The sequence below is a fragment of the Alligator sinensis genome, unplaced genomic scaffold, assembly GCF_000455745.1.
Source record: "Alligator sinensis unplaced genomic scaffold, ASM45574v1 scaffold992_1, whole genome shotgun sequence".
NCBI classification, from domain to species: Eukaryota; Metazoa; Chordata; order Crocodylia; family Alligatoridae; genus Alligator; species Alligator sinensis.
Window position 1 is genome coordinate 1081879 of NW_005842422.1, and position 22378 is coordinate 1104256.

The following is a 22378-nucleotide window of genomic DNA, read 5'->3' on the forward strand; positions in this document are numbered from 1 at the left end:
TCCACCCCTTCTTCATTTTCCCCAAACAATAACAGTCCTGATTTGCATTGTTTTGGTGGAAAGTTCATTCTGGGGGGAAAAAAATCTCTATTACATTTTTTCCTTTAGAAGCACTCAGTTTTTCTTACTGAATCACAGTGCTGGATCAGGAAGCCAACGAGAGTAAGCCAGGTTCTCAACTGATGTAAATCAATGTACCCTATTGACTTCAGTGCACCGGTGATGATTAATACCAGCTGTGCATCTGGCTTTTGAATTGTTAGAGACCCTGGTCTGAGTTCTCTCTGGGTTTCCTTCATCCAAAGGGCCTTTTGCAGTGCTCTAGGAGTGTAAATAAGCTTGAGGGGGGCGATTAATGTAATGGACACCCAGTTAAGTATCCTGCTAGAGTAATGTACAGGGATCATTGAGTTGTCAAGTATTTGAAAGCCAAAATGGTGATAGTCAAGACTTAATCCCATTCTCATGTACACTGGTAGAAATGTGGAGTAACTCCACTGAATCCAAGGTAGTTTCATTACTATACAGCTGATATGAGAGAAGAATCAGCCCTTGGAATAGATCCAAGGCATTCCAAACCACCAAGAGCTGTATTCAGGGATGGATGGGGGGGGAGGGCTGAAGTGATGTGGCTACACCCCCCTTTCCGACCATGTGGCACGAGCAGCAACTAGGGAACATTTTTAAGTTCTGAAAAAAATCAAAATCCCCCCCCCCTTTCCCTCCATGCTCAGAAGCACATACCTTCCCCTCCCATTCACCACTCCTCACCTGCTGCTGTCAGTGTTTCTGCTGTCCCCATGGTGAGGGGAGCTCATGTCCCACACCAACTGAGCTGTGTGGGGGCTGGGCTCAGCCTGGGACAGTGGTAGTGAAATGCAAGCAGGTGAGGGGCAGTCTGCTCCCAGGCTGGTGGGGAACACCGAGGGGGAGCATGCAGGGAGGAGGAACCTGCCTGCTGGTGCTGTTCCAGGCTGAGCCCAGCCCCCATCTAGCCCACTGGAGCAACTCTGGAAATCCCTTTTGCTGCTGGGACAGCAAGGATACTGGAAGCAGCTGGTGAGGGAAGGGGGAATGGGAAGGGAGAGGATGTGCCTCTGAGCAGGGAAAGGAACAGAGGGGAAAGGATGGCAGATATTCTCTCCTTTTTCGGAATTTAAAAAAAGTCCCTGGATGCTATTCCTCCACACAGTCTGCCCACTTGGGTGGAACAAGAAGGGGGAGGAGGCTGGGAGCAGGGAGGCTGCTCTGGTCACTGCTCCTGCCATTCCCTTTGTAAAACCCTGGATCCACCCCTGGCTGTATTGTACACACCCCCATATAGCTTGCAGACTGATCAGCCTTGAAATCCAAATACACTGGGGGCCCCAGTATACCCTGAGGACTAATTTTCCCGCTGAGGGTAGGCTGTACCTGGCTTTGGGCCCAGGGCGAAGTTTTGTGCTTCACCCCACAAAAGTATGGAGCCCTCTTTGAATCCAGTGGGAGTTTAGCTCTGGAGTTGAATGGGACAAGGATTTCACTACCTGGGGACTCATCTCCACAATGGGGTCATTTGGGTAGACTCCTGGTAAATCTCTACCCTGAGTGTACTGTGGATGCTGTCACCTCTGTGCTGCCTCTGCAGTAAGTTAGTTCAGGAGGCATGTCATAGTAAGCATAAGGGCATGTTGAAGTTGCAGCAGAGGGGGGGTGGGTGGAGCTGGGGTGGGGCAGGAGAAGGTTTGACAGGTGCAGATCTATAGCCCACAGTACTATAGTGTGGACCCTTGCAACAGCCCATAGGGGCACAGAAAATGGGACTTCTGCAATGTGGCCTTTTCCCCTCTTACCTGCACTGAACACAACTTGGTTGAACTCATGGATCCAACTTCTTGGACTAATGATGGGTGGTAGCAATTCAATATCAGTTAGGCAGTGTGAATGCGGAGAGGTTTGAGTACTGAGGCTGAAATATAAATAGATCAAATAAATGCTTGGTCCTCTATCGTTGACTTATTCCATGGAGCTCAAGCTGCTACAAGGAATGTAAAGGCATGCACTGTGTCTTCAACCACACAAGACTTAGAAATACAGCTCTAGCAACTGCATTATCGGTAAGTTGCACTGTACTTTGTCTTTCATATATATTGGCACTTTAAACTGGCATGCTACAGAAATCCTCAATTAACCCTGCCAGATATAAAAAGCTCAAGTTAAAAAAAAAAAGAAGAACGGTCTTCTTGGATATGTCTGTGCTTATGTTTTTAAATATCACTAATTCTCTGCTACTTATCAGAAGCACATTGCCATTTGTCCACACTGAATTATTCTCCAGATCCCTGTGAAGTTTCATGGCCCCAACCCTCATCACCTCTTCTTCCCATTCACTGGATTCTAACATGCTTCCCAGCCAGATCATAAATCCACATTCCAGCTGAAACTCTAGAAATGCTTGTCTTCGAGTCAGTGTCTTTACAGGCGCTTTCTTCAATATTGCTATTGTACTGTAAATAGACACAGGTATTTATTTTCTGTAGCTTGGAGTGAGATCTTTATCTTTTCTATTATATTTTTATTACTTTACTGAAGCTTGGCTTTTCTTGATTCTAGCTGCAGAGAGAAAAATGATAGAAGATTTTTGCTTACAAGTGTTTTCTCTAAGGTGCAATAGGTATCACCTGCATTAGCAGATGGCTTTGGAAGAGATTGTCTCTAAGGGGCAATGCTGACATTGGATGTTGTAGGAGTCATAGAGCTGAAACATTAGCAGCAAAATCAGAGCCCAGATGTTCTTCATTTATTGTATATTTTCTCTTCCAAAATGTCTTTGCACATAGTAGAAATTACGGAATACAGTACATTCATCTCAAGCACACCACCTGTCAATAATAAAATTATGTAATTGAACACAAACATTTTTACAACTATGCACAAATTGAAATAAACAATCATTCTGTGACACTGGCAATTCTTTATGGGTGGTTAAAACAGCAGTGATTCATCATGGGATGTTTTGGGAGGGAAATATTTTTCCCTAAATTTCCCACTTTTCTTTTTAACAAAAAAGTGCAAGACAGTTTTCTGTTTCCTAAAAACAGGCTTAATAGACACATTCAATTTTCAGTTAGAACTGATTTTTTTTTTTTTTTTTTTTTTTACCATAAACCCACATTTTTATTGTCTTCTGTTTCTAGTCTTTCATTAAAATACAGAAAATGTTGACCAAACTTTAAAAAGAAAGTTAAAGTTTTTGGGTTAGTTCTTTTCTCCTTGTTAGAAAAAAAGAAGTTTCACCAATTTTTATTTTAGAGATGGGGAAAATGAAGAGCAGAGGACTTTAGGGTAGGATTGTCAAAAGTGCCTCAGTAAGTTAGATACCTAGTTCCAATTATCCTCTGAGGAGATTAGGTGCCTAACTCAGGTGCTTTGGAATATCCTACCCACAGCGACTCTTCCAAGCTTCAACAGGAAATCAGTGGTAGAGCCAAGAATGGAACTTGAGCTCTGGTCAGGTTAATCTCAGCACAGCTAATGGAAAATGTGTTCAGGAAAACTGAAGTATGGAGAGATAAAGTGACTTGTTCAAGGTTCCATGGGCGCCAGAAATTTAATCAGATGTGAGCTTCTATCCAGTGAATTGAGAATTGACAACTTTCTTCTTCCAAATCTTCAAACATATAATGGGATTTAAGCTGTGTATAAAACAATGTTGAAGACCTCCACAAGAGCAAAAAACTGCATGCTGCAATATTCTACAGTAATAGTTCCGGGCTAAGTTAAGTGTTAGTATAAGGCAGTGATTCTTAACCACGTGCCATGGCACCCTGTGGTGATGCGAGATTCTTAATGGTTCTGTGGGATGCAAACACCTATACACGATTCCCAAGATTTCAAATAAGAATGCATAGGGTAAAAAGCACTCTGACCTGTTGTAGTCTTTGAGTTCATTACACAGAAAAAATGGTCTATTATTTTTCCATAATCAAAAAACAGATCATAGAATCATAGAAAATGCAGGTTGGAAGTGACCTCACAAGGTCATCTAGTCCAAGCCAACATGTTGTCTAACTGGGTTTTTAAAACCTCCAACAATGGATAGTCCACAACCTCTCTGTGTAACCTGATCAGTGCTTTACTACCCTCCTAGTCCATTGCTCCTTGCTCTGTCATCTGCCACCACTGAGAACAGTCTAGCTCTGTCTACTTTGGAACCTCCCTTCAGGTAGCTAAAGGTTGCTATTAAATCCCCCCTCAGTCTTCTCTGCTGCAGACTAAAACTCAGTTCTCTCAGTTGCTCCTCAAAAATCATGTTCCCCAGCCTTCTAACCCTCTTTGTTGTCCTCTGCAATATACACTAGCCAATTGCCCATCAAGGGGGCGGGGGGCAGGCGGGGACAGAGGCCTGCATCCCTCCCCCACCTCGCCTTGGGCCAGGGCTGGGGCCAGAGCTGCTCCCTGCCTCCTTCCCCGCTGCTTCAGGCTGGGGCCTGAGCTGTTCCCCCTCTCCGCCCCCACAGCTTTGGGCCAGGGACGGGGGCCACTCCCTGCCTTCCCCTGCCACTTTAGACCACGGCTGAGGCCACATCCACTCCCTGCCTCCCTCCCACCATTTTGGGCTGGGGCCATGGCCTGTGACCGTGGGGGTGGTTGTGGTTCCAGTGGGTCGCAGCCACCAGTAACCACCCCCCCCACCTGCTCCCCTCCCTCTCCTGGTCCCTGCCACCTCCCCTCTATACTGGCTGTTGTTGGGTGGAGGGTACCAGCCCCTGGCTCCAAGGAGCAGACCTGGGGCGGGGGGGGGGGGGGGTTGACTGCTGGCCTTGCCCCCCTGCTCTGTCCCCTCCGTTACAGTGGTGCTCCAGTCCTCATCATCCCCCTCTGCCTCAAAGGAGGCTGGCCTTGCCCCCCTCCCCTCTGGCCTCTCAGTCCCCACCGTCATGGTGGCACTCTGCTGTCTGTCCCTGTCTCTGTAGGGCACTCCGATTGGCTGCTTTGAATGTTTTGAAACATTTTGAGTTTCGAAGCAGCCAGCCAGGTGATGGGAGACAGGGAAGAATAAGGGCTGTGATCAGGCTGGAGAAGGGAACTCAGCCTGGCTCGGTTCCCTTCCCCAGCCTGATTGCAGTGCTGAGGAGGTGAACTGGGCCGGGCTGAGTTCCCTTCCCCAGCCCAATTGAAATGTCAAAACAGCAAAACTGTTTCGATGAAACAGAACAGAACAGTGTTTTTTAAATGAAACAACACTCGAAATGAAACACTGTTCTGTCGAAACGGATGTCAAAGCAGAACGCTGGTTTCACACAGCCCTGTTAATAACAGTAGTGTTACCATACATCTGTTTTTTCCCCAGATATGTCCTCTTTTTCTATCCCCCCCATCTCCATCCAGGTGTTTTTTTTAAATACCAGCAAATGTCTGGGATTTTGCTTTTCTTCTGCTTTCCCAGCACTTCCTCACTTGCCCCAGCAAGGAGCTGCTTGGGGCTGGGGAGGACTGGGGAAGGCCATCACATGTGTCTGCTTGCAAGCCCCAGTAGCTGTAGGCAGGTAAGACCAGGGCTTGGGGAGCGAAAGAGAGAGGAGAGAGAGAAAGTGTATGTGTGTGCGTGCGCGCGCATGCATACACACGTGATGGGAGCAGGTGCCTGCTGGCACCAGGGTTGCAGCAAGGTGGGGAGGCAGGGGAGATACTAACCCCTCCAGCAGAGGGGCAGCAGGGAGCTGTGGGGGCAGCGCAGCTGCAGGTCATGAGTGAGGGGCACCAGCAGGGCTGGGGGGGCTATGCCTTGTGAGTGAGGGGCACCAGGGGGCAGGGGACTGTGGGTCAGGAGCACAGGGAACAGGCAGGGCCAGGGGGCTGTGGCTCGGGAGTGAGGGGCATGGTCTGGGGGCAGGGTACTCTGGATTGGGAATGAGGGGCAGCAGCAGGGCTGGTGGGGGTCGTGGCTTGAAAGGGAGGGGCAGGAGCAGAGCATGGGCATATCACTGCCCCCTCCCCCCCCCCTCCACAGGTGACGTCTTTTTTGAACAGGAGATATGGTAACCCTAAATAACAGTATGTCATTAGCCTTCTTCAAAACAAGGGCACACTGTTGGCCATTGGCAACATTACTGGGTGCACACCCTGAGATCAACCATGCACCCCCTGGAAGCTCCAGCCACAAAAACAGAAGTGCTGCTGGAAGTGTACTTCCGACTTGGGTGATCGGCTGCTGGGGGACCCCCCTCCTCATTCGGCGATCAGCGGCTATAGGGGACCTCCCCCCCATCGGCAATCTGGTGCCCCCTGCTAACTCGAGAGACACCAGTCGCCCATGCTATTGGCTCATATTCAGTGTATTGTCCACTGTAACCCCCAGGTCCTTTTCTGCAGAGCTGCCGCTTAGCCAGTCAATCCCCAGCCTGAATTTGAAAGCTAAGACTTGTCACTTTTTGAAGGGGGCATTAAATATAGTAAAGGGTACCTCGAGTCTAAAAAACTGGAGAACAACTAGTATAAAGTGATATACCACAGGCCATTTGTAGACTTGCTCGCTGTTTTCTAAACAATGTTAACTGATTCATATCACACACTTTGAATCAAATTTCCATTTGAATTAAGGGTTAATAGATGATCAAAGAGATTTGCCCCCTTCTTCATAGGCCAGTAGCTGGGGTGCTTGGATACTGATACTTAGTCAGGGTGAGATGTTGGCACATTTGACTTCCTAAAAGGTGTTACTTTGTCCCTGATAGCCTCTGTTCTGTTGCAAAACTACAACTGAGTTTCCCTTGAGAGGACTGATATTTGCAATGCTTATCTGCATTCCTAAGGAATGCTTATCCTAAAAACAATGCCATATATACATGTTAATTAATACAGTTTAAATTCCCTCATTTGGACTGCCCTAGTATGCATTAACTAACCCTCATTGAATGACGCTAAAAGTTAATTTGGTCTGGAGCCAATTTTAATGCGGACTACAGATGTCCATGTGTATATAGTCACAGCTGTAGTCCAGATTAAACCTAGAAAACCATAACATCTATAAGCGGCCTCATACTATGTAGTATGTAGACTACATGCATCACAGAAGAGAAGCCTTCTTAAATTATAGGATTTTCCCCTTTCTTGTTTTTATAAAAGCAATTTAATTTATCACTTGACCACATCTAAACCATTATTCTAAACCCCTCAAACCTGCTTAAAGCCTGAGGTATTTTAAATGAAGTAAAACAAGTATTTTAAAATTTAGTAAAACAATATATTTTTATGCCTGCGTTTCCATGTAATGTCCGAGTTGAATTTTCAAATGTGGCACTTAAAATTAGCCATCTAAATCCATATTTAGGCATCTAAAAAACTGAACATTGTGGGATTTACCCATCCCTGCTTGTGACTCTGTAAAGGTGAAAAATAGAAGTGTGCTGACCTACCTTATAACAGTTCATTCACTTGATTCTTTACTAACACCATATGGTCCATCATCTGCTTACAGCACCCCTTTTTTTGTCTATATTGGACAGATGTGGCAATCCCTATGTGAAAGAATGAATGAACACCAATTTGATATCAACTCCAGAAAGACACACGAGCCCACAGCAGAATGTTTTAACCACCCTGGGCATTCCATCTCTGACCGCAGAGTAGGTATTCTTAAACAACAAAACTTTAAAAACCAACTTGAACAGGAAACCATGGAACAAGAAATCATCCACAGACTGGACTGTGTTAAGTATGAGCTAAACTGAAACTACAGATTCTTATCCTGTTCTTGGATTATCTTTTAAAACCCTTATGTCTGGAGGTTCCTTCCAACCCTACATTTCTGGGATTCTATGTCCCTCAACCAGTTAACTGCTTTGTTTTTCTCTCGTCTACCCACCTTGCCTTTTCCAGCAGTGTCCCCTCCCTTTTCCTCCTCCTTCCCTCCCTCTGTATTTAAATCACTGCTATTTAGTAGTTCTGCTCCCTGTGGTCCCTTGTCAGCATCTGATGAAATAAGCTGTTGCTTGTGAAAGGATATGCACCTCTGCTATAATTAATCCATACGGTGCATCTCTACCCTGCCCTATGCCTGACTTTAGACTAACATGACTGATAGCTGATAGCCAATCCTGAGACAAGATTTTCTTCTTTTCCTCTGAATCTCTGATCCTATGATTCTTGTCCATAAGAGAGCAAATCATGCAAGCATTGGGGTTGATCTAAAGCCTGCTAAGGCAAGTGGAAAGATGGCTATAAATTCAAAGCCATTGCTGAAAGGACAGGAAGCCCATATTTTTTGGATAGAATTTGAAATATATCTTCCCACTTTATTCATGTAGTATACTAGGAATATTCACTTAATATTAGAGAAGAACATGGCATAGTAAACCAGTATACATATTTTGTGAATGACAAGGACTTTCCTCAAAAGACATGGAGTTTGTTTACTAGTTAGCAGTTACTGCTTTTTTTGACTTTGCTAAGTACTTCTGTTACATTTTGTCATATCTTGCTTTTTTAAACAGCCTTTAAAGGCCAAGCCAAGAATGGAAATGCTCATGTTCATGGCTTTTCCTATTTGCAATGCATGTCAAGGGTATGTTGTTTACACTCAGAGAACTGTATATACTGTTCTGGCTGGCTCATCCTAATACTTTGGACTGTGGAATAGACCAAAAAAAAAAAAAATCAATATAAATTTTAAACCAAAACACTGTGGGACAATTTTATCCCTGGTAACTCCATTGACTTGAATAGAGTTCTGTTAATGATTTATTTGGCTCGACTACACAAAAGACTTCTTATGTGAATAGTGACTCTGTTTAGCATACTTTGAATTGATCAGTGAGCTGAGGTGTTCCCCACTGGCCTTATGCTGATGGCAGTGGGTGGAAGGAGCAGGAAATAATTCTTTGTTTATAGCCCTAAGCCAAGGCAGGAACTTGGACAGCCATGTTACAGTAGGGCTCAGAGCAGGGATTGTCCTTCCACTATGGAGGAAACTGTCCGTGTCCACACTCTTTTAACGAGAAATACAATCCACAACTGTTTAATTATGTGCGCCTACCTAGGGTGAACTGCTGTTTCTAGAAAAAACTGGGCAGCCAGCTATTCTCTGGATGGCAAGGTTACTGCAACTGACTACCCACCTGATAGGGGAGAGAGCTGTATCAAAATCCATGGTTAGAAGAACGAGGGTCCTTTTCCAAATATTATGGAGCCATCCTGGGAAACCTAAAACCAGACACTGAAGATTGAAACTATTTAGTGCCAAGGGCTGAGGGATGGGGCTGTACTAGCTCCTCCCCAGTTGACTTGGCATAGTTCCTGCAAATCAGTTGGGGCCTGATTCTGCAACTATGAATCACTTAGGGCCAGATATTGATCTCCTCAGACATCTTACAGTGTACCTTTTTTCACAACCAGCAACATTACTACCCATCTAAGTAATGGTAGCAAAATTTGACCCACTGGGTATGTCTACAAGCACATGAATAAAGGCACAAATAAACTGCTTCTGGGTGTGCCATTTGAACATGCGCCTGGGACCAAAAATTCTGGGGCATATTGCTCTGGAGTTTTTTGTGCACAGCACATGGAAGCTTGGCTGCTCTGACCAGCCTTCATGTGCTGCAGAGCAACTGACTGAGGCATGAGAGTGCTTCAGCGTGGGGGCTGCCTGCCAGCTAGCCCTGCATTGAAGCACCCTGTACCTCAGCAAGCCAAGGCACCATCTACACATGTGCTGTTGCATATAAAAAAAAACTTCACAGCAGGGTAGTACTTGTATTTTAGAGGCCTGGTGGAGGGCAGAGTACATGTATTGAATGTTAGAGACCCTACAAGGGGCAGAATTTGGCCTGGCCGTAGGCCAGAGCTATTTATCAACTTAGGTTGTCATCTGTGAGGCATGGGACAGGAAAAGGGAAGGTTGGAGTCATGTGTATCAGTCCTTGTCATCAGGGCAAGTAAATGGGTAGCCTCCCGCCTTGTTAACATCATTGTATAGTATTATCTAAGGCATGGCAGGTGAAGTAAGCGGGCAGTTAGCCCAGAGACAGGCGGGCAGGCCAATACTGTGACCTGGCTCTGAACTGACCCCCTGTCACAGTGCCCTAATAGTGGTACATGTGTAGGTGCCGAGACTTTTGCTGCACATTTAATTAGTCAACTGCACAGTAAACATCTTGTGTAGATGCGCTTTCTGGGTGCATCTACATGTGATGTTATGTCGCCATAGCAACGTTACAGCAACATAGAGTCCTAAGGACTCTAAGGACTCTTCCAAAAGGAAGTACTAAATGACAGCACAGTAACAATAGCACCATAGTGGCACATGTAGACGCACCCACTGAGTAGCACTTACTTATCTGAGTAGTGCATTGAAAAACAGATACTACTTGGTATGAAGGATGCAGAATTATGTGACCTGGTCCCTTCCACTGGATGAGGACAGGCCTGGTTAGTCCCACCCAGAATCCTGGGCAGTGCAAGGACACACTGCCCTAGATGCACATCTTTGGATTCCTCTGTGCACAGTGGCAGTATGTCCATCTCTTACCTTCCTTTAGGGAGCTCAGTCCAAAGCCCATTGAAGTCAAATTCCTGACAAATTCCTGCATCAAACCCAGAGTATGAAGCCTATTCCTGACAGTGCCTGATCCCCCTGCCCCCATCTTTGCCATGGTACAAACTTTGTGCCTTCCATGGAGCTCAGGAAGGTCAGATCTACCTGACTGTTATTCATGCTGCAGAAGCTCTTTGAATTCTGCCTACTGTGCCCCAGGCAGGATCCGCCCCACTGTATATTTTGTAGCAGAGATATAAGCTGCAGTGTGTGAGCATGTTGTTATTCTAAACACCTTTTTTCCCTGCCTTCTAACACCTCCTTGAGTCATAAAGGTTGGAGCACTTCAGCTGGCTAAATAAAATACTGCGTGGAATATTTGATTTTCCAAAATGCTCACAGTGTAACGGCAATTGTTAAAAATGCTTATGTACTAACAGCCCTCTGAAATAATGTCTTAACAATGTATATTTAGAAACAGGTGGAAAAATGGAAAGCAAGTGCTGGATAATATCAGAACACTGGAACAAAGCAACATGCTGAGCCTTTTAGGAACTTCAAATGAAGGGCTGGTGGGGGCAAGATGAGAATGTCATTACAACAGAAGAAACTACCTGAGGCATCTTCAATTAACCATGGCTACTTAGAGTCCCCAATAACAGTGACACCAAATCTGACAGTGATGACTCAAAAAACCTAGGACAGATCCATGGTCCATTATCCTTTCCACTACCACAGCCAGCAGTAGATGCATGAGGGGGATAATATCCTTCCATCAGTTGGGGATAACTTGTCTACAGTGAACATCTCTGAATTAGAATCTGGACAAATGATGCATTTAAACCAGTGTAATTTACATTGGTTTTGTGTACTGATATCCAGTATACTAAAGTTAAAATAAGAGCAAGAGAGAAAGGAGAGAGAAAAATTAAAAAATGGCCCTATTATTCCCATTATAGGGATGGGGAAACTGAGGCATGAGACTTTTTTCCCCAAAGTCACACAATGCGTCAATGGTAGAGTTAGAACTTAGATCTCTCAACCTTTTCTAGCAAAAATCATGCCCCTGGACAGTAAAGTAGGTACAACTGCAAACTAATTAATAGTTTCTGAAACTATACAAGATCTCATCTAAGTAGTTTCCCAATCTATTAAAAATGAGTAGAAGACCAGGATGCACAGTCCTTCCAGCCTTACTTCCTTATGATCCTATGATCTCAGGATATAACTAGAGAGCCCATATGGATAGAAATGTGTAATGCTGTTGAGGCCCTCTGACAGATGTCTCCTAAAAATGTCTGGCCCCAGAAGCCACCAGAACTCTGTGAGTGGATTAGGCTGGCCAATAGTGGAATTCTTTTTCATGTGTTACACAATTCCACCCCCCCACCCCCTCCGTGGTCTTAATGCAGCATGTTACAGTATCTGCCTCTCCTAATAAGTCAGGGAGACAAAGTGTGGGAAAAAGAGGCAAAAGCAGTAGCATCTGAGGAAAACTAAGGAAGAAAAGATGCTTAAAAATGTAAACGAGGGATGAAAGAGAGATGTGAAAATGGAGATCAACAAAGTGCTATAAATTGCATTGAAGAAAAGGAACTGGAAACCTATGAGGAAATGCAGCTGTTCATGGAGAAGGACAGTTCTAAAGAAGGAGAAAAGAAACAGTGCAGCACAATGCAAACAATATGTCTGTGAGGAGACAAGACACAAAATGGATGTTAAAGGGAGGATAAATGTCTCTAGCAAATAGCAAAGGCTGGGCAAATGTGTATTTTATTTAGCATGAGGTACAGGAATGAGGATAGGAGTTATTTTAAATGCCTAGTGAAAATCTGTGCCATTCATCTACCTTATCCAGGGGAAAATGCTCTTCAGGGACAGACACTATATATATAGATATCTATATATCTATATATCTATATCTATATATTATAGCCGTTTTATAATTTTATATTTTTAAATCAACTTGAATCCGGCAGACTGAACTCTGCTCTAGATAATCCACAGTCAGGTGCTGGATAATGGAAATAACGCTTCTTGTTGGGATTCTCTAACCTCCTGTACTGCTTTATGAATCATCCATGGTGCTTATGGGTAGAAATAAATCAACATAAATATATTGGTGTCTTCAGGAATCAAAGCTGTTGTAGAGCCTGGGGCTGTGACAGAGAGCATTGGAGAGGCACAGATAGAAAGCTGCTACTGTAGACAGGCAAGGAGATTCAGAGTTAAATAAGGAAACCTCTTCAAGCATCAAGCTTACTTATACCTACCACCTCCCTACTGCATGCACACAAATCAGCAAGCATTCACTACAGCCCTCATACATGTATTAATTAGCACAGCATCCTAACAATAAATGTGGAGAATCATGTTTCAGCAGTGATAAGCTGAGCTTTTCTATTTGTTTCAAGACAGGCCGCCTAGTACCAAGCTTCCAAACACTGCCACAATAATGGATGGAATTAGAAGCTGAAAAGAGGAAAAACTCAAATCTCTCTATGGAGAGTTAGAAAACCATAAAGACTCTCTGTAGGCAGGCACACCAGTGTGATCCAAAACATAAAGATGTCTACAGCTGGAGCAGAAACAGCAAGCTCTCAGGAGAATTTCTACAACAACCTAGTGCTTTTTAAGTCTAGTCAATGAGCATCAGATGAAACAGACATTTCTCTGTAAATACATTTATATGAATTTGTTTCACTGGCCAGGAGCTAGATGCAAAATGCTTTGTACTATTTTTAAAGAGGAATTTTAATCCCATTGTTACAAGATGACCACTCATCTTGTGTATAGAACTCTGAAAAGAGATGTCCGCTTCCTGCTGTCAGAGTAATTCATTAATGCTTCCTTATCTCCTGCAAAGGGAATGATCAAATACTGCTAATGAGTTGTTCAACTACTAGAACTCCTATAAACTCAATCAGCTTGTGAGTGAACGTTTAATATCTGCTATCTCTGGCAGTTAGATTCACTTTTACTTGTGCACACTGCCATTTTTTTGTATTTTGTGAATATGGTCTCCAGGAAAACAGCAATGTTGCTGAATGAAAACTAATGACTTGAATTGGATATTTGAGGCTTAGCCCTCAGTCAAGTTAACAAGGACTTGGAGGCTGTTTTAATGAATTTGGGGTTGGGCTATTACCTAGGTTAAATTTCATCATGCCAATCACCTGTGCTCATTTTTGCTTTTATAATAGTTAAAGAATAATGTATTTAGGTTACCACACTGTAAGGTTGATCTTACTGAATTACTGGGTTTCTTCACAAGTTGTTGACCATTTTCTTGCTCATGGACATGAAATTATATGATAGATATGAAAGGCACAATCATGACACACCACTGCATTCAACTACTAGCTGGACTTACTCTCTGTTACCATCAGAACACAGTCCACTCTTCACATTTTGTTTTCTTTTATGGAAAATATACCCATTGTGTTCAAGAGAATGACAGCTATGCCATTATCTTCCTCCACATTTTTCCTTAGGACTCATTTCTACTGTGATGCCTGCAATACTCACAGCCAACAATGGTAAAGTCAGCAGGGAGCTGCGACTCCTTGAAGCATGAGAACAGGCTGTTGGATTCTTCTGCACACATCTGCTTATTGGTCTCTTTCCCCTCTGGGGCTTATCACTATACAGTAGGAGCTGGGGCTGTATAGTGTTTGTATACTGTCTGGTGCAGTGGATACCTGTAGATGTTACAGGAATGTATAGGATATTGTGTTTAACATCTCTACTCTTGAATAGTACTATGGGAACTTTAGCAATCACAGACTGCAGGCCCTCCACTTTTTTATAGCAAAATGACAGCACCTGGAACCTGGAAGGGACTGCTTTGCACTGGCAGCCCTAGAGGCAATATAGACTGCTGGTGAGGCACTGAGCTGGGAGTCAGGAGATCTAAGTTCCTAGTTTGGCTTGTTCTGTGATCCTGGACAATTCATTTCACCTCCCTGTTCCTCTGTTTCCCCTCTCAACCTTTGTCTGTTGTGGGTATTTAGCCTGTTAGCAGTCTGGGTCTTCCCCTTGGTTTGTGTTCAGTGCCTAGTACAATAAGGACCATATCTCAGTGGTGGACTGACAGGGAGAGAGGCAGGGGACCATGGCCCTTCAGAGTTCTTATTGCGCAACATGATTTTAAGTATTACTACAAGAAAAGCCGGTGGGGCGGGGGGGTGCAAATGGCCCCTGGGTGCATTGGCCCCTGAGTGCCAGAGACCCATGGTACATCACTGCCTTATCTCTACATGCTGCCCTAATACTAATCATGAACAATAATAAATGAACCAAGTCAGGACACTGTGGTAGGACAGATTGCATTTCTCTCCATGCCTAAAAAAACTCAGACCAACTCATTGCTGCTAAAGGCACTGGTCCACCAGTTTGCCATCACCTTGCTCTTTGCTGCCTTGTCAGGAATCAGAGCAGCAGCAGCCACCCTGAGGCAGTACAGGATTGGTATCACTGCCATACTGAGCCAGGCTTAAAGAAATTTAGTAACCTTGGAGGTTTTTCAAAACCTGTGTGCGCCTAACTCCTACTGAAATAATGCTACTTTTTGGCTCATCTCCCTCACACACCCAAAATCTGCTCTCCTGAGAGGTTTTCGTTTCCCTTCCCAGTGCTGAAACAATATGCCCAAAGGAACCTATTCCCATTCCAGCATTAGCAGATAGTATGCCTGAGAATGAATGATGACGCTCCTTAGATTTGGAAGGTGATAGGCTTCTCTCCTCAAGAGAAACAGGTGTTTGCTGCCCATAGTGTCAGACAGGGAACTTTGGAGTCAGAAACAAACAGGGCCAGCACAGAATACATAGTTTCAGGTTTCCCGGAAGAGTTGTTTGTGTTAGGTCTGCTCTTCCATGATATACCTGATACCAACCCAATGAGCAGGATTGCCAAACCCAGCATTTTTTATTTACTGACAATCTGAAAACTTCTTTACTGACAACAAAACTTTTTTTACAGACATTTTACTGATATGTTTTACATAATGTAAATTGAACTCTTGCGTCAGGCTCTGCCCAGCTAACAGGCCCTGGTTAGAAGGGATGGGCTCAATTTTAGGGGTTTAACACCAAGCATAGAAAGAAAAGTAGAAAAGAAAGTTGGTTGTCAGTAGAAAGTTTGAATTTAAGAACTGTCTTGGGTTTGCAATACTGAAACAATGGTTTTACACCATGATGCCCCCATACCAGGGGTCCCCTTCTTACCCCCACACCCTGATGCCCCATTTTTAGCCTGATTTTTTTAATTTTTACTGATTGTCCATAAATCTATATACAGTTGACAACCCTGTCAGTGAGCCAAAACCTGCAGGCTTTACTGAAGTTAAACTTTTAGCTGGAATCTGGTTCAGTAGTGTTAAGACAAACCAACAAAGTCTTTGGCCCCGATTACAGCTTGTGTAATCTAAACACCACAGCACAGTATCAAGACAACCACTACGACATAAAAAGAATACCTCTTCTTGCCCTTCTCAAACTTCACATCTGAGTTTTAGTTCCTCTAGGGATGGCAAATAAGTGGTTCAGTGAGGCTTGGGCAAACCCTTTTTCAGAGTACACCAAATGACCTGTGCAATTTGACTGTGCAGGTCATTTTTGGAAAAGTTTTTTTGGTGGCTGAGGTACTGTAGCCACCACTGTATTTGACTGAACTCTTCAAGGGTATCTTGAATAATGTACATCATAAATGTGGGCCAGATTCCTTATTTTCCCCTTTTATTTGTAAGCGCCATTGCAAGTGGGTAAGACAAATCTAGAGAAACAAACAAAACAAAGCTCACATCTCAAGAACCAACTTAGATTTCAAGCTCTTTGAGGTAGGGACCGTCTTGCTTTTCTGTGTTTGTACAGCACCTAATGCAATGAGGTTCAAGTCCAGAGATGGAGCTGCCAGAGGCTACTGCAATAGCAACAACAATGACAACAATAATAATTATTATAAAAACATCTACAAAATGAATGAGTAATGTGTGTTTTAAGTGACCACTCAAAAAGAGTATCTATTGGCAATACTTGATCAGCTAAAGCACATTTAAAAGAAGATAAGCTTCATTAATCCTATTTTGCAGATACTGGGGGCAGCTACACAAGAGCTGACTAATTAGCTCCACAGTAAAAAAGCATTATTGTTTACAAGTGTGTCCCTATTAGGCTGGAGTAAGCTAATTAACTTCACTATAGGGTAGTACCACCAAACAACTGCTATCCTACAGAGGAGTTATTCACTCTGATGTAACACACATGTAGACAGTGGCCAGGGCTGGCTGGGGCACGAGGGTGCTACAGGGTGGAGCTGCCTGCTAGCTAGCCCCACACTGTTGCATCCTCATGTCCTAACCAACCCCTCTGCAGCACATTGAGCTGGGGGGGAGCCGCTCTGAGTGGGCAGGCTGACCCCCCTGCCAGGTGTAGCTGTGCTGCCCTGGCTCAACATGCTGTGGTCTTGACTGCACATGGAAATGCTGCACCCAGGAGCAATAAACTCCAGCATGAACTGTGCCAGAGTTTGTCACACCAATATCATGTGTAGATGCACCCACTGAGGCCAAGAGAGGTAGAATTGGCTTAACCAAGGTCACAGAAAGACCCAGTGCCCAAACTAGGAACAGAACCCAACTCTATTAAATTCCAGTCCCATGTACTCTTGCCTAGGGCTTATGAACTTCTTCAAATGACAAAGAATCTAGTGTGTAGTAAGGGTGTACCTTTAGAAAGGTGGATCAGATTTGTTCTTAGAAGTTCTGATTCCCCACTGCCTTGCACTGCATGTGCGTATTTATATCTAGCAAGAGGGCCACAAAGTGATCTTGAAATGATCAAAGCAGTAGTCGTTCTCAGATTTAAGTCTCCCCAGGTGCATCTACACATGCTATTAGCACAGAGCCAGAGACTCTGGCACATATTGCGCTGCAGTTTATTGCTCCTGTGCACTGCGTTTATGTGTGCGTCTGGGACTTGAGCATGTTGAGCCAGGTTGGAGCAGCCCCAGCTGGCAGGGGGCCCGGGAGGTCAGCCTGCCAGCCAACAGCTGTTCCGACCTGGCTTAGCGTGATGTGGAGGAACTGGCTGGGGCAGAAGGGTCTTTCAGTGCAGTGGTAGCTGGCCCTGAAGCACCCTCATGCTCCAGCCAGCTGGATCAGTGTCTACATGTGCATTGCTGTGCACTAAAGAACACCACCACAGGATAGTATTTGTATTTATTTACAAACAAGCAAACAAAACCTAGAAACAATTTTAGCTATCCAGTATAAGGCCTATAATAATCAGGCAGTGACCCTTTCTCAGCAGTTGATACTTGGTCATCTCCTGTTTTTCTCTTAGCTATAAGTGTGCTTTGAAACTCTATTTTATAAGAGTCCTGTCAGGATAGTGATGCACAGATGACACCCATTTTATAGGTAGATCTTTCTGGCTCCCAAGAAAAAGGCTACCTTTTAAATAAGGGAAAAAAGGTATGTCATGGATGAGGAAGAAAGTTCTATTATCTCCTGAAGCATAGAAGGGCCAAGTGACTTCTCCCCTAAAATTGTATGGCAAAACCCAGGTTTGGGCACCTAAATAAATAGCCATAAACAAATCTGGGTTTAGGTGCCCCTCCTTTCTTTCTAAATTGCTATAATGGTCATATTTGTACTTACTCTAAGGTATTGAGAGTTAAACTCAGTTGAAAGTTGCCATGAGCTCCTCAACATTGCTTATGAATAATGTACCTTGGAAATAATAAAAACTCTTCCAAGGCATCATTTTAGGAGTGAGTGCTGTGCTGAAGACAGACACATTGTGAACCATAAGCACCAACCAAGTTTATTTCAATTTAGAAGGATAGCGTTCTCTCTCTCTCTCTCTCTTTCAGTCCTAAATGTGTAACCCCATGAAGTTATTGGAGAGGCACTTTTACACAAGACGTTTTGAGCACAGTAGATTAATTCTACTGTCCATTAATGCAGCAGGCAAAACCTGCACTAATGCACAGTAAATTTAGTCTACCGCACATTATCGTCATAAAAGACCATTCGTTTGCGCTAATGTGCAGTAGCGCCAATTGCGGCACAGTGTTAATACCTGTCATTACAGGTACTAAATTTAACGTGTTATAATTATGACACATTAATGAACGTGTAGACATGCCCACTATGAACCAGTTTGTGTCATGCTGGGCCATCAAGGACACACTGTGCAAGATGGAAGATAGGCAGCTTGTCCTAAATGTGACCCCATGGAGGACATTGTGGGGGAGAGGGTTTCAATGACATGGATGTTTTGTTACTGACAAGTTGAACACGCTTAGCCCCAATGGCGGGGGGCAGGGGTCACTCACATTTGCAGTTTCACCTTTCTGTTTTTAATATTTTTTATAATAAAAGTTTAAAACAGTCAAAAGTATTTCCTCCTTCCCTGTCTTTTTAGTGGAATAACAATGTCTATCACCAGAGGGCAGCAGAGATCAGAAAAAAAAATACAAAATAAAAAACCAAAAAAAACCCCAGCAGTGATGGGCCTGAAGAAAAATTCACCTTCCCCCTTCCCTCCCCCTCCCTGCCCCTTCCTACCCCGTTCCACCATGATAAATATGAACTGTTTGGACAGTTTGTCAGATGGGTGCAAATATGCACCAGTACAATCCTTACAGTCCGGTGCGTGTTGACAGGTGAGAAACCATAGCAACAAATCACGGAGGAAAAGGGGTTCACCCATTATAGGTATTACTCATTTTTGAGTGAGAGAAGGCGAGCCAAATTAAGAACAAGTGGGAGGAAGACAGAGAGCCTCTAGCTCTCCATTTGGCCTACCTTTTTTGCACTGGGGCCTGGCTATTGTTTTTCTAGAGAGATGAAGAAAATATGTTGGTTAAATATTTGCTAAGAATGGGAAACTGTGTCAGAAATGACAGTTCAGCCACAGGCCCTTCTTCAGGGCATTGGAAGAACAGAGAAGGAAAAGTGCTCCACACAGCCTGAGGAGAAGGCCATGTGGAAATGTCCTCCCACCATAATTCTTATTCATAGCATGTGTGCAAAGTTTCCCTTTCCACTATTTCAGTGGCAGCAGCCAGCAATGTTGAGGAGCCCGCACCATCTTTCAACTGAGTTTAACTCTCAATACCTTGGAGTAAGTACAAATATGACCAGTATAGCAATTTAGAAAGAAAGAAGGGGCACCTAAATCCAGACTTGTTTATGGCTATTTATTTAGGTGCCCAAACCTGGGTTGTGCCATACAATTTTAGGGGAGAAGTCACTTGGCCCTTCTATGCTTGCCTCAGATGTGCCTCTGTTGTGGTACAGCATGGCCAAGTGGTCTTGTGTTGACTACAGCAGCATAAGCTTCCTTAGGCCAGCTGCCACTCCAGCCTCATGGAAAATTAAATGCTATACAGGGAATATAATCAGCAAAGGAACAAAGTCAGCTTAACCACATATCAGTCTCTGCCATACACTCTGATTTTTTCTTTTACTGATGACCTGTGGTGGATCCAGCACTGGGGACCCACAAGTAGGGTGGCCATCATAGAGGACAGTCCAGTTGCCCTCTGTCCTCTACTGATGTGAAACCGGACGCCTATAAAGGCGTCTGGTTTCATATCAGTAGGAGACAGAGGACAGAGTAGCAGAAAACTGGAATGTCCTCTATGATGGCCACCCTACCCACAAGTAACCCGTGAGCAGCTGCATGGACCCCTCCTTGTTTGTCCCATCTGGCTCCTCAGGGCTGCTATACTCATGCAGGAAGGTGGCTCTGACATGCTGTAATTACAGTGTGTCGGAGTAGACTTGATTATTCGAGTCTGCTGGAAGGTGGTAATAACTCAGCTCCAGTATCACATGTATCAGCATCCCCACACTGAAAAATGGCAGGGATGCTCACTCAACAAGCTTTAGTTCCAAGTGCCCCGCTGCCGTTTTTCAGCATAAGGATGTTGAGACACGTGATGCTCCGGGCGCTTTGATTAATGTGGCTCTCAGAGCACGTCTATAATGCCTTCCTGAGCACATCTATAAACGCCCTCAGGGCTCACTCATCTCACCTGCTATACCTTGATGTTATGCAAGCACCTACTCTGGACTCATTCAGATGGCATTTGGATGCTTATCTTGCAGGGGTCATTTGACCCCAACAGACTTCCTGCCTATGGCAGGGAGTTTGGACTCGTTGATCTTGCGAGGTCCCTTCCAGGCCCTAATGTCTATGACTCTATGATTGGACAGGGAGCCTGCCCTAGAGGAAGGAAGGGCGGTTTTGGGTGTCAGGCCCTTGTGTGGGCTGAGACCCCCTGTCCTTGGCCCACTTGAGTCTGGCTGGGCCCCTCCACCTGAGATCCACTGTCTCAGGTCCATAGGCTCCCAGGCCCCAGCTCCAGGCCTGTCCTCACAGGCTTTGGGGCCCTTAGCCCCTGGTGTTGCCTTTGCAGGCTCTGGACTTGTGCCCCCAGTCTTTGCTGCGTGACATCACAGTCCTTCTGCTAACAGCAGCATTACACCCTTCAAAGGTCTAGGATCTGGGGTGCCTTTGGCACCCTTCTCAGTGGCCACCTCCACCCCAACAGCCAACCCTAGTCCTCCAGTATTTAAACACAAATGAAAAGATACAAGCATCTGATCTCCAACAAAAGGTCCCCCATCTAAAGTCAATCAAGATAACACTACACTGTGGCAACTATCCAACCTTGTAGGAGCCAGGATGTACCACTCCACTGAGGGGTGTGCAAGAGGCTCCCGCGATCCAAAAGCATAAGTGGTGGTTGCCTAGAAAATGGCGCAGTCAGGGTGTCAATAGTCCTCTAAAGGCAGGATTCCTAGGGTGTCCTGCAAGGAATTAAGGCACAGGGAAAGGCTGGAACCAATAATTTCTTTGGAATGTATTCTTCCTCGGTCAAAGGGGGTTCAAACCTACATCTCCCCTGATCATAGGGTGGCCATCATAGAAGACATTCCGGTTTTCTGCTACTCTGACCTCTATTGATAGGAAACCCGATGTCTTTATGGCCTCTATTTTTCTCTTCAAAAGAAAAATAGAGGACATAAAGGCATCCGGTTTCATATCAATAGGAAACAGAGGACAAGCTAAAGACTATTCTGGAAGGAGGGCCACTCTGAAGAAGCCATGTCACTCTGAAGCCCAGGCTGATAATGTTTCTGAGGCCAGGGAGAGAGGATGAAAAATAGGAGGCCTGACCCTGCAGCTCTCCAATGATGACACTCCCCAGAGCCCTAGTCCCTGCTCCCAACCATGTTCAGATATTCTTTCCAATGACTGATCAGTGCAAAATTCATAAGCAGTCTAGGGATGCAGGCCATTTTGCTGCAGGTGTGGGGCACAACTCCTCCCCCAGCTGTGTTTTTGAGTGAAAGTGGCTTTGACTACCATGCTGAATTCAGTGTATGTTAGGCATGGTTCGAGTACACCTGCTAAGCCAGGCCCGTCCAGGACTCCAAATCTGTGAATCCCAAATGGGTTTAGGTGTGAGATAAACCCTAAATCAGTGATGCCTGTGGGTAAAACTCAAGGAGTCAGATCGTATTCTACCTATTAAGTTCCTAAGTGAACTAAGTGAGGTAAGAACCTAAGTGAGGTTCTATTCCACCCTGTTCAAGTCCCTGAACATCCAGTAATGCTTCTATTTTTGAGACACGCTATAATCTTAGCCTTATAATTAAGTCACAAAAAAAAAAAAAAAAAAAAAAAAAGATGTAAGGAGGAGAGGATCCCACCCACCCATCTTTTGAATCAGATTTTCAAGAACACAGGCAGGGTGGAATGGGATCACTGCCTGCTCTGGGGCTGTCCATCTGGTGGGTAGATCTGGACATGCAAGTCTGGAAGCCCTCAGAGGCTGCTGCAG

General features: G+C 44.6%; 1 long non-coding RNA gene across 1 annotated transcript in view; it reads right to left on the reverse strand.

Annotated features, from left to right (window-relative positions):
• Positions 1-1838: 1838 nt before the first annotated feature.
• LOC102380188 overlaps positions 1839-22378 on the reverse strand; it is a 32076-nt gene continuing 11536 nt past the window's right edge. The window contains exons 2-4 of the long non-coding RNA XR_001358559.1: positions 7398-7499; positions 2629-2861; positions 1839-1948 (exon numbers count right to left, since the gene is read on the reverse strand). This is a non-coding gene — a long non-coding RNA (uncharacterized LOC102380188). The remainder of the gene's footprint in view (positions 1949-2628; positions 2862-7397; positions 7500-22378) is intronic.